Genomic DNA, 11,322 nt, shown 5'->3' on the forward strand with positions numbered 1-11,322 from the left:
TATATATATATATATATATATATATATATATATATATATATATATATATATATATATGTGTGTGTGTGTGTGTGTGTGTGTGTGTGTGTGTGTGTGTGTGTGATTTCGAAACTTGTATAAATGAATGAATCCCATAAGTTTTCCCTTGTTTTGTATTTCATGTATGTAAATTGAATGATGGTATTTCCCGAAAATTCCGATATTTTCCGATCTAAAACAATATTGTAGTTTTTGTATTATCGTGTGAATCGTTTTGTATCGTCTCAATGTATGAATTTGATTTCCCCCAAATGTATAGATGGTAATGGATCTCTATGTGAGTCGTTATAACCATGCATGATAAATGACTAATTCGCATGTCTTGGAATTTTTCCAAACGCCGGTTTTGGTCAAGATTTTGTCACCCTAGACTGGCCGAGTCTAACTGTAGCGAACAGCTCAGGTGTGGGGGAGTCACCCCCATATAGATCTATACACAAACTCTCGCTCTCCCTCCAGGAGACTCTGATTATAACTACAGGCTACGGCCGAACACTCGTTAGTGTCAACCGATAATTTCCCACTAGATCCTAATTATTACCCCATGAATGTGTATACCGTTAAGTGTGTTTCAAATTTCCAAACCACTTAATGATTACATGTTTATGAATGAATAAAGCCCAACAAACACGAGAAAGGACAACTATGGCCCACTAATCATGTAAGTTATTTACAGGCTGTCGAGTATGCGACAGACACGTTATAGTCCATCTAGCATGGGATGAATAAATTGGGCCTATTAGAAATGCAACTGGGCCCTTAAGGCCCAATAGCATGTAAATATCTAATCAAGGTCCATTAAGCATGCAAATGGGTCACCAAGGCCCAAAATACATGTATTGATTATGTTGGGCCCAATAGTCATGTTAGTGGGTCATGTAGGCCCAATAAGCATGAATTGGAAATATTAGGCACAACCCTTGTATCGTTTATCCGTTTTGTATGTTATTTGCATTATACAGTTTGTTTTACACGAAGCGTTTTTTCAAAAAAAATGAAGTTAAAATACTCGTTGTTTGATTTATAACGATACTATGGTATTATATAAAATATGTATTTTTAAATCCATACGTTATGAAATTTTATATTTTGGCCTAATTGTTTTAATGTTAACATATTTGACCCCAAAATATTTGTTTGACCATTTCAGCCCCTTTTTCACAAAAAGTAACATTTTCGGCCCCTTTCTTATTAAAAATTACAATTTTTGTCCTTTTTGATGAAAAATGACAATTTTGGTTCTTAAATCACTTTTCTTGGCATTTTCGGCCCAATCATATTTTATATCACAATTTCAGCCCAAAACTATATTATTTGACATTTCCAGCCCTTATTTGTAAAAAGTTTACATTTTTGACCCAAATTCCATAAGTTTTACAATTTTGGCCCAAAACCCAAAAACTTTGCATTTTTAGTCCAATTTAGTAAGAAATGTCATTTTTAACTTTTATATTATTCCATTTCCAGTTTTGCCCTCAAGTTTTGTGTTAATGAAATTTTAGTCCTTCAAGTTTATAATTTTTCGCAATTTGGGCCTAAAACCGTGAGGCCCATTATTTAGGCCCAATTTTGCGAAAATTTACATTTTTGACACTTTGAAAACATGGTTGTCATAAAAATCGATTATATATATATATATATATATATATATATATATATATATATATATATATATATATATATATATATATATATATATATATATATATATATATATATATAACTTGTTTAGTCCTTTTTGGACCGTAATTGTCATTTTTTCCCTTAACTTTTGTTTTCTTGACAGAAATGATCCTTAACAAGATTTTACATAAAATTTTCATATCTTAAGCATGTAAATACTTTTATCTTTGAAGTATGTTGTTTAACATGTTTTAGTTTGTAAATCTCACACATTTATGCTATGGATTTCGAATTATAACAAGTATTATCACATTTTTCACAACAATAACCAACGAATCACATAAAACATGCATAAACACATAAATCAACATAACACTTGTATTCTCCCCCAAAAACAAGTGAAAACTGAAAACAAGGGGGTATGAACTCACCTTGGGTTTGTTGGTTCGGTTTTGAAGAAGAAATGGGATGAGTTTTTGATCCTAGCAAACTTCCTTGAGTTGATCTCGAGTTCTAGGAAGTCCATGAGTATAGATCACGGGATGATGGGGGTAAAGAAGGGACTATTGAATGAATTCAAGAAGTTAATACATAAATCTAAGTAAGAAATTACCAAGGATGTTGATCTTGGTGAATCCCTCCTTGAAAGCTTAAAATCTTGAAAATTTTGAGAGGAAAGAAGAGTTGTTTTCTTGAGAGTACTTGAGAGAATTTCAAATGAAGTGTGTGTGTGTTTGTGATCCTCGGCCGAAGGTAGAAGAAAAAGGGAGGAAATAAGAGAAGGGTGCATGGATATATGAGATGTTCATGGATACATGTTATGTTTAAAGCTTGGTTATCCTACATGTAAAAATGAGGTGGCAATGCCACATAAATCCTTCATTTCTTTTTTTTCTTTTAACTCATGGGCCGAGAATGGGCTTAAGGAAAGAAGAAGTGAATTAATTTGGGCCCATTCTTGTCTTGCTCAAAAATATGTAGCCCATAAAGAAAGTTTTCGGCCCGTTGGGCCTTTAGGGTAGTTCACAGCCCTAAATGTATAAAGGAAAGGATTTTATGGCTCATTAAGGCTAATTAAATCAATTATGGCCCAATAAAGCCCGTTAGGGTAAACCAATTCATTTTAGATCCATGAGGCCCAAAATGTTAAGTTTCTTGTATGTGGGTCCAAATAGAGCCCATTTAAGGGTCCTAAGCCTAAAATAGTCTAATTGGAAGCTTATTGGTCCATTAGGACCAATAAGGAGATCCTAGTCCATGATAGACTTAAACCAGGATTCTTAGGGTTTCCAATCCTTAGTTGACTCTTTGAAGTGTTTTGGTATAGAGTTTTTGATGGAAGTTTGTTGTCATTGAATAAACATCATACATGTTTTCAAGTTTTGGTTACAATTGTTGTCCTTGTTAATGTTTACAAAAGTATAAAATTTCATAGTTGTGACAAATAGGACCATTCGAGATCCTCTAAAGGATTGGTACAGTAGCTTACCGGATCTAGTTACCCCTAAGAACTCAGCGGTGTGCACGATGTATTTCATGTGTCAAATCTCAAGAAGCGTCTCTCAGATGATACCCTTATCATTCCTCTTGAGGAGACTCGAGTCAACACCACGCTATACTTCATCGAGGGACCGATAAAGATTTTGAATCGAGAAGTGAAAGGGCTTAAGAAAAGTAGCATTCTCATAGTAAAGGTACAATGGAACTCTAAGCGAGGACCGGAGTACACTTAGGAATGGAAAGATCAGATGAAGAGCAGGTACCCTCATTTGTTCGAAGGAATCCCGACAACAAACTGAATTTCGAGACAAATTTCCTTAAACAGGGGGGGGAGGATGGAAAATTGGGAAAACTTCTGTAACATCCCAAAAATCACAATAAAATTTTTCTTTTTTATTTAAAGAAAAGTCACTGTTTTCCAATCAAACCCAAGTCATAATAAACTAATATCAAGTACAAATATTCAAAAATCAATGTATCATAACATCTCCAAAACATGTTACTGAAGGATGTGTACAATCACGCCTTTGCTTTCCCCCGATAATCAGAAGTACCTGAGATATAACACTTAAACTGTAAGATAAAGCTTAGCGAGTTCCCCAAAATACCACCACACAAACATATAACAACATGCATGCTGGGTCGACAACCATTGGGTTGGATTGCCCATGAGCCCACAACATGAGTCTGGCTTGCCTTTATTGCCCACAACTCATGTCTAGATTGCTCCCGAGCCCACATCATAAGTATGCCTTTGTCACACCCTGCTAAAGCGGAAATACGGGGCGTGGCAGTACAAAAGGTCTCACAGCAAAAGTTAAAAGACAACACCAACCATAGTATTAAAAGCTTTACAATTTACATTAAGTCTAAACAACTTTTAAAAGTAATTACTGATGGGTTTGAGCCATAAGAACTTTTCTATGTGCACATACAAACCCTAATGTTTGGATATAGGTTTCTCTAATTGAACATGCAATGTATCCAAGGCTTACGATGCTAGATCTAGTGAATACAATTGAATCATAACATATAAAATCAGATCTAGAAGAATACCTTAAGTTGCTTTCTTGAATCTTCTTGTTCTTGGAGCTTAGAGTCACAATTGTCACTCCTGTAATGGCTTACAAACACCAACTAGCAAGAGGATGATTTGGAGAGAGGGAAGAGGTGTGGAAATCGGCTCTAGGGTTTCCAATGCAACAAGGTGGCCGATTTCCCTCACCCATGGGGTCTATTTATACTATGAGCTACCAGGGTTACATCCTTAACCCTAATTGAATAACTTAGGCCCTAAGCAATCCAAGGATCGTTCTAGATATGAGGCTTGGACGAATTTAAGATACCACAACCCTAAAATTCGGCCACCCTAAGATCCATAAGGATTCATAGCCCAAAAACACAACTATCACACATTTGACAGTTTAAGCCCCTTTATTCAGTTAACCTCTTTTAGTCACCAAATTAATTCCTAATTAATTTATGACTAATATTAATCAAAGAATATTCTTATTCCTTTAATATATTATTCTCATAATATATTAATATAATAATATCTCTTCTCTCTTCATAAATCACCCTGTTAAGTTGCTACGGTGAAGGCAACCCAAAAGGACCATGCACAACCGGGTCAAGTACTTACCAAATAAAGTTACAGCCTTAGACACTAATCCAACAATTACAACGTATAAAAAGAATCACACATGTGAATGCTCTTACAAGTGATGGGTCCTTAGGCGCCTCTTACTAGATGATTCCTGAACAAGCATGTAAAATGAGCATCAACTATAATAATAGTTGGTGAGTACTCAAAGTTTTATAACATAATATAGTTTGAAGTCATGAAAATCAGAATATTGATAACAGTATCCATAAACAAATGTTCATTGGTAGAATAAGTAAATAAGTTTTCATGAATAGAAATTCATTGCTAAAATGAGTAATAAAGTTTCCATAAATAGAAGTTTGTTGCTAATATGAGAAACAAAGTTCGTTGCTCGAATGAGTAAACAGGTTCACTACTACAAAGAGCAAATAAGTTCGTTTCTACAAAGAGAAAACAAGTTCACTGCTAAGACAAGTAAATAAGTTTCTAGTAATAAAAGTTCATTGCTATAATGAGAAACAAAGTTTGCTTGCGTATAGTGATCAAATCATGTGTTCACAACCCAAGCCTAAGACTGTCACACCCCGCTAAAGCATAAACACTAGTCGTGGCAGTATAAAGGGTTTCATAGCAAAAGTTAAAAGAAAACACCAACCATCGTATTAAAAATCATTACAAATTTACAATGGGTTTGAACAACTTTTAAAAGAAATTACAATGTAAATTGAAATACAACACATGTGAATGTTCCTAAAAGTGATGTGTCCCTAAGTGCCACTTACTCGATGATTCTTGAAAAAGGATGTAAAACGAGCGTCAACTATAAAAATAGTTGGTGAGTACTCACAGATAATATATATATATATATATATATATATATATATATATATATATATATATATATATATAATCTTGGTTTCATGAATCGAAATCAAAGTTTTGATAAAAGTTTCCATAAATAGAAATATATTGCAAAAATGAGTAAATAAGTTTGCGTAAACAAAGTTTGTTGTCATCATGAGAGATAAAGTAAGTTGCCCAAATGAGATGCAACGTTCATATTCTCATGGGAAATAAAGTTCGTTACTCAAACGAGTAAACAAGTTTCATTGCTAAAATGAGCAATCAAGTTCGTTGCTAAAAGGAGCAAACAATTTCACTGTTAAAACAAGTATATAAGTTTCCAGTAATAAAAGTTCGTTGTTGTAATGAGAAATGAAGTTCATTGCTATAATTAATAAACAAGTTTATTGCCATAATAAATAACAAGTTTGTATGTGTATGAGCAAACAATGAGTTCCCAAACAAGCCTATGACTGATGCCCTATCAAGATCTATGCTTATCGTTCCATAGATTATATGGTATCATGCACTCAAGCAATCGGGCGAGTGAGGAGTTGTCAATTCCTAATAGCGCTATCCACAATGACCATTGGCTCAAAGAGTTAATGGTTGGAGAAAAGTATAAGGGAAGGGACTTAAGACGATAAGTTCTCATGTTCCGTGTTGCGTAGACATACATAGCAGAATATAGCAAATTATAGCAAAATATAGCTATCGAGTTTGATACGAATCAATTTAAATACAACGAACAATAAATAGTTTTTCGGACATGCTTTTCCACCCCAAAACATAAAAACCGAAAATATGGGAGTGCGTGAATACTCACAATATGCATTGAGATGATGCAAATGGTGTCTTGAACTACGCTCCACTCGTACCACTATCGTTTTCCTACAACGATGTTACACACTAATAAGTCTCTAATTGAAATCCAATACTAGTATAGTTACTACTGCAGTGGAATTATGCCAATAATGTGTCAAAATTTAATATTGTTAAGTTACAAACATTTTTCTGAAATGGTGAAATTTTATAGCTCATGTGATTAAGACAATTTTGGATATTAATTTCCAGATTTTTGTAATATTAATTGACGGTATTTCAACACATTTAAATGTGTTTTAAGCTCTTAAAAAGCAAAAATATTATCAAACAATTTCCAAAAAATCTCAAACTTTGCATTTTCATTCTAAACGCAGTAGAGGTCTTCCAAAAATTTTCCCTTGATTTTTTGATGTGATTAATTATTTTTCCTACTTTTTAAGCCTTCATAACAATATAAATTCGTGAAAAATAGGATCCAGATGATAAAAATTCCCAAACTTTTTATATTACTGCCATTAGTCATACTTAAGCTGGTAAAAATATAAAAATGGATTTCCAAACTATTTAACCCAACTTATGATTTTTGAGCAGTTATTCTAATAAAAATTTAAATAAATAGAAAACAATTTCTAAAATTACCCAAACTTTTTCTATTACTGTTATTAAACATTATTAAGCTGGGAAAAATATAAAAATGGATTTCTAAACTGTTTAACCCAATTTTATGATTTTTGTGCATTTATTCTAATAAAAAATGAAATAAATAGAAAGCTGTTTCCAAAATTACCCAAATTTTTTCTATTACTGTTATTAAACATTATTAAGCTGGGAAAAATATAAAAATAAATTTCTAAACTGTTTAACCCAATTTTATGATTTTTGTGAATTTATTCTAATAAAAATGGATTTAAGTGTATTTAATCTTGGGAAAATAGATGAAAAATAGCATACAGAAGAGAAAATTTATCAACATTTTTATGTAGCATCCACATATATTATAAGGTGCTCTGGTAAATTTTCATGAATTTTGGATGAGTAAAACTATTTTTCCTGTTTTTAGTCAATTATAAACACAAAACATCATGAAAAATAGATATACATTTTGACAAATTCCCAAAATATTTTCCTGAGCCTTCCCCATAGGGTAGAAGCTGCGAAAATTATTAGATACCCTTTTTATATTCCCTAATGTGGTTTTATGATTTATTAGAGCTAAACAAAAAGAAAATTCAAAACCATATTAAACAGTAACAAAAGTCATTGAAACTTCATGGGAGATGTTTATTAACTTAATGGATCATCCAAGAATTTTTCTACAATTTATTTACTAGCCTAAGTATTTTATATGATTTAACACTCTATTTTCTTTTTATTTTCATGTAAAAATAAAGGAAATATATATTGAGCTGAAAATTTCCAGAATGCATCTTCATACAATTTAATAACAATGAAAAATTGTTTTCTTATTTTTGATGTCGAAAACACATGCCTAGAGGCTCAATAAATTATACAGAAAATTTGGTTCTTCTTATTTTGGTAAAGATTATTGATGTTACTTTGAGAATTTTTGTAGCATGTTCCAAAGACTTTTGAATCAAGATCTTTTTGTACCTATTAATACATGATGTTATGAGTTCAAAATAATTTTTGAATGATTTTTAGTGATGAATAAGTCCTTTGAACATGCAACACAAAACAAATGTTATTAAGGAAAGTGCTGTTTGAGCATTTTGTAAAAATATTTTAAAAATCGAAATATTGGAATTTTCCAGTGAGGTCAGATGGGTTTGAAAGCTAACTCAAAATATTATATTTCAGAAAAAGAATCACGAATTTTGGTTAACAAATGAGTGAGATATGGCAGTTTAAATTCAGGTAAAGAAATTTGGCAGATTGCATGCATGATGATTGGTTAGAAAAGTGAGTTTTCATCATTTCCTTGAGTAAATATTTTGAAATATTTTAAATATATCATGATAAACTCATATTTTATTCATGTTTACAGAGATCAAAAGATTAAAACTTATCAAAATGTATACATGCAATTATGAACAAAATTTTGTTTCTCAAAAACTCTTAACTTGAATTTGATGTTTTAATCCTTAAAATCGACTTTTGCACTAAGATCATGAACATGCAACCTTGTTTATCATACATGCATGGTGTTAAAACACATCCATGATGTTCTAAAAACCATTTTAACAAAAAAAACAAGTTTGAAGAAGATGAAGAAGTAGAAAGTGTAAGAAAAATAGCAAAACTTGAAGGAAAAGTGAAGTAGAAAAATAGCAAAACTTGAAGGAAAAGTGAAGATTTCGAGTTTGAGGAGTGTTCTTGGGTTTGTTTTCTGGAAAGTTTTGTGGTTCTTAGAGGGAGGAAAAGAGAATGGAGTGGTGTTTGGAGAAAAAAAATTAGAGAGAAGGTAGAGAGAGTTTTCTAGAGAGAGAAAGAAGAGAGATGTGTGTGTGTGTTTGAGAATGAGAGTGTGAGAGAGAGAGAGATATGGGGAGAGAGGGATCCGAATTTTTTAGTATAATACCCCTTTCTCATTCATTTTCTTTTATAAAATTTAAGTTCTTTTATAAAATATCTCAATTTTTATTTATAAATTAAGGGTAAATGTGAATGAGTTAAATTTTATTTTCCTTAAATGTATTTTTATAATTTTAATTATTATAAGATCACATTATGAGGTTCATAACTATTTTTATAGAATTTTTAAGGTTAAATTTCATAAATTTAGGTTTTTAGGGCATTTTGGGGTTTTGAGAGTTTGTAAATCTTTGGATATCAAAATCAATAGAATCTTTGAGACTTAAATTTATGTTATGGTATTATAACTCTTTTATAGTTATAATAATGTTTGTAACTTATTTTATCGGCTTATTGGCATTCTATGTAGTGGTTTCGAGATTCAAGCGAAATAAAGGAAATCAAGTATACTAGTCCTAGTTTTCAACTTTGACTTAAGTTTCTATGGGACTATGACCTAATTTCTACTACTAGGTCAAGTGCAGGATGGGTGTATATGATTAATGAAATGGTGTTCAAGTCAAAGAGTGACCCGAATATGGATAGCCTCTACAGTTAAGTAGTTGTAGAATTCACATATCAATGTGAAATCTAAGTACATTATCCATTGTTTCTAATTGTTTCCATGTTCCTAGTAGGTTATAAATTAGCTTCATGTTACTAAGTCTAGTATGTGTCGTGCCTATATGTGCAACTAAGTTTAGTCAAATCTAGAACCGACTAGAATTTTGACGGTTGTCACAGTCTCCCCCGGTTGAAAGAATTTCGTCCCGAAATTCAATTCGTGACGTATTCTATTAGAACTCAGCCGAATACAATTGTATAGCTGGAGAGGTGGTGACTTGAAGAGCTCTTTGATTATTTTAGGTTAATTCCTCAAGGGAGGAGCGCAACTCTTTAGCTACAATTAAATTAATGTCTCCTTAATTCAAGTTCTTTCGTCTAGATTATGGAAAATTTGGGTCATGGAATCATGATCCAACCATGGCGACCTAGTCGAAAAAGATCGTCTAGTTAGATATTATCTGAATTAAGAGAGCGGTATAAGTTTTGCTGAAGCACCAACTGCACTGAGCGTTAAATCCACATTGATCCTTAAGTTGCATTCTAATTTAGAACTACGTGTAAATTTGTCGCCTGAAAAAAAAAAGATTAGGAACAATTTGTTCACTTCCGGGTTGGCTACTAAATCTGGAAAATATATATTCCAAAATAATAAGGGGTAGCACAAATGAAAGAGAAGCGATCGAGGGTAAGTTCCTAAATATATGTACTAAGGGTAGGCAACGAAGTTTTTGTACATCTCAAATGTAAAGGCTATTTAAGTGTCGTCTACAAAATAAATTACGAAATTATTGAGTATCTCCGAGGTTATAATTTACACTATGGGTACTATAACTATAATAGAACCATAATTGAAGAGTATAGTTAGAGAGTCGTTGTTTCTAATGAACGCTGTGAAAGTTTATGATACTTTAAATCACATTATTTAGGTAGCATTTTGAGCGTTTAAAAATGATAAGTAATCTCACTGTTATTAAAATATGTGATAATTCCAAGAGAATGAAGATACATGTGTGGCAATAAAATGAAGTAGTAAAATAATATAAAGATTAATTAAGGTTAAAGGTTTAAGTCGCCATTAAAGGAATTTGTATAGAAATATTTGTATTAAATTTTTGAGAAAGTGTCCAATTGTCTATGTCGGGACAAATTCAAGTTTACGAGGAGTCAGAATACTTATGAAAACAAGTTTGAGAGTTTAGGAACTCACTGAAAATTGCAAAGTAAAATACTATTTTAAGAAAGGTGTAAAAATGTCAATCTTTGAAAATAGTACACTCTTAGTTTAGTGTTTCTACAAAAACGATCTTTTAGAGAATAGATAATCGTAAAATTCAAAACTTTTGATGTATTTAAACTTTAAAGAAAAGAAGAAACATAAGGAAACATATCCTTCACATATATTTTCCGGATATAGAGAAATTATAAGCAGAAGGGTATTCATCTTGTGTATTAATTGTAAGGTAAATACAATGAAAATTGCACTTTAAATCAAGTTTCCGAATTTAAAACAAAAGAGCAAATGTAGATAAGGATCACTTGTTTATAGTAGATTTCAGAATAAAAACAAGATGTATATGATAAAAGGCGTAAGTGATTATTTTAAAGTTGACTAATTCAAAGGTATGCCTCATGACTATACACGTATTAATCGCTCAAAATGAAAGGGTAGACTTCTAGTCTTTATGTATACGAACATGATACCAGGAGAAGCAAAATAGACATAAACAAAGTTAGACAATGTATTATGTTAATATTATAGCGTTCGAGATCTAAAATCAGAAGGAGAG

Source organism: Lactuca virosa, chromosome 7, assembly GCF_052849685.1.
Source record: "Lactuca virosa cultivar CGN04683 chromosome 7, Lactuca_virosa_CGN04683_v6, whole genome shotgun sequence".
NCBI classification, from domain to species: Eukaryota; Viridiplantae; Streptophyta; class Magnoliopsida; order Asterales; family Asteraceae; genus Lactuca; species Lactuca virosa.